This window comes from Carlito syrichta, unplaced genomic scaffold (genome assembly GCF_000164805.1).
Source record: "Carlito syrichta isolate Samal-C Ts95f unplaced genomic scaffold, Tarsius_syrichta-2.0.1 Scaffold303203, whole genome shotgun sequence".
In the NCBI taxonomy this organism is placed as follows: Eukaryota; Metazoa; Chordata; class Mammalia; order Primates; family Tarsiidae; genus Carlito; species Carlito syrichta.
In genome coordinates this window covers 135,431-137,845 of record NW_007247299.1, presented here as the reverse complement: position 1 = coordinate 137,845, position 2,415 = coordinate 135,431, and the positions used below count along the sequence as shown (strand labels likewise).

The window sequence follows — 2,415 nt, the reverse complement described above, 5'->3', positions numbered from 1 at the left end:
AGTTACTTGACTTTTTCTCTTATTTTCTCGACATTCACCTACTCATTCAAAAGTATTCACTGAGCCCTTACTTTGTGCCAGACACTGACCTAAATTCTGGGAATAAAATAGTGAACAAGCAAATGTGGTAATAACCAATCTAATAACTGCTCTGACAAAGCTTACATTCTCATAGGGAAGGAAGACAAATGATTTTTAAAAAGGAAAAAAAGCAGTTTAATCTGGCTCCATGTTTGAGAATAGTCAAGAATTGAATGTGTGAAAGGATAGTGTTCTAGATAGAGATGGCCATGTTTTTGAAGGCCTAGGCATGAAAGAACATAGTCTGGGAACTGAGAGAATCTAGACAGGGCTGGAGAGGTAAACAAACCAGATTATGAAGAGCATTATTACTCATGTAAAAGAGTTTAGATTTCTTAAGTCTAATGGTTTGGTAAGTTTAAATAGTTCCAAATGATTAGGTTTGTATTTAGATGATAAATCTGTCTACCCTAAGAAAAAGGACACAAAGAGTGGCAATACCAGAGGGAGACAAACCAGTTAGGAGATCATGACAGTAATAGAGGGAGAAGAAGGTGTAAGCTTATACTAGGGTATTACCGGTGTATATATTCATTCTAGGAATGAATCCCAGAAGAATTTAGGAAGAAGTATTAAAACTTGGTAACTGATTGATTTGTGAGGGTAGAAGAGGAAGAAATCAAGCATGGAGTTCCACAGACAAGCTTTGGTGAAGATAAGGAGTACCCAATTTGCTATCATGTATCCACAGGTTATTTCTTTTACGTTAGATGCTTGATAAATACCCATGGATGAGGTTTTCTGGCCTGAGCATCTAGATTAGTCTCTGACTTAAGTTATATAGAAGCAAACTCACTTGGGAAGTGACTGGTGATTCATGGCAATTAGATACATGATTCTGAAATTCAAGAAATGAGGACTGCGGTGAATTCTTTACATACTTTAAAAAAAGTTAACATTATATTGAAATGATCTGTTTTGTGTCTGTCTCCACTCCTACACAAGGCTGGGTTTTAATGACATTTGATCTTCTAGCTCCTAATACCATGCCTGGTACAAACTGGGTACCCAATTAATGGTTGTTGAACTGAACTACTTTTTAAGAATGGTGTATCTAACTTCATAAAGGACCCGATGCTGTTCCCGCTCCCCAGAAAGGCAGCATGAGGCAAGTGTTTTCTGGCATTCAGCCTACAGGAATACCCCACCTGGGCAATTACCTGGTAGCCATTGAGATCTGGGTGAGGTTAAGATGAGTATGACTGTGTTGTACAGCATTGTTGACCTCCACTCCATCACTGTTCCCCAAGACCCCGCTATCCTTGACAGAGCATCCTGGACATGACTGCTGTTCTTGCCTGTGGCATAAGCCCAGAGAAAACATCCTTTTCCAACAATCTCAGGTGCCTGAACACATACAATTAAATTGGATCCTTTCCTGCGTGATCAGACTACCTCAATTGCAACACTTACACCAGTGGAAGGTAAAGACTGCCAAGCAGAAACATGATGGAACGGTGGGCCTGTTCACATACCTAGTATTCCAGGCAGCCAACATGTTCCTGTTAGAGAGGGTCAAGTCCAGCACATGGAACAAGTCCATGATCTAGCACAAGGTTTTAACAAGTATGGGGAGTTATTTCTGTTGCCCAAGCCCATTCTAACATTGCTGAAGAAGGTAAATCCCTTTGTGACCCTTCTGCCAAAATGTCAAAATCAGACCCTGACAAAGTGGCCACTTTAAGTGGCCATCCAAATAACAACGCAGAGGAGACAGTGCAGGAATTCCACAAGGCTGTGACAGACTTCACCTTGGAGGTCACCTATGACCTGGCCAGCCAGGCAGATGTCTCCAACATGGTGACCATCCATGGTGCAGTGACCGGGCTCACAGGGGAGGAAGTAGTCCACTGCAGCTCATGCCTGGACACAGCTTGCTACAAGCTGGTGGTAGCAGGTTCTGTGTTTGAGAAATTTGCTCCAAGTGAGAGTGAAATTGGAAAACTGAAGATGGACCAGGACCATTTAGGGAAGGTTTTATATGTTGGGCCTGCAAAAGCCAAAGAATTAGCATACCCCATGCCAGGAGGTGAAGAAAGTGGTGGGGTTTCTATAGGAAATTTCAATAAATCCTAAAATAGCCTTTGTGTCTTACAGTTTGTGCACTCCGCTAAAGACAGATTTCTTCAAAAGCGAATAGTTACAGTTTAGGGACATTTAATTTGGAATAGCTAATAATGATTTCATTTAATGAATAATGCTGTGTAACTTTCTTTTTTTTTTTTTTTTTTTTTTTGAGTTGGAGTCTCACTCTGTGGCCCAGACTGGAGTGCAGTGGCCGTTCCCGGCCACTGCAGCCTCAACTTGCTGGGCTCCGACGATCCTTCCGCCTCA

At 41.6% G+C, this 2,415-nt stretch overlaps 1 pseudogene; it reads left to right on the top strand.

The window, feature by feature from the left end:
- The first annotated feature begins 1,139 nt into the window (after window positions 1–1,139).
- Window positions 1,140–2,137, top strand: LOC103260426 (annotated as a pseudogene).
- The last annotated feature ends 278 nt before the right edge of the window (window positions 2,138–2,415 follow it).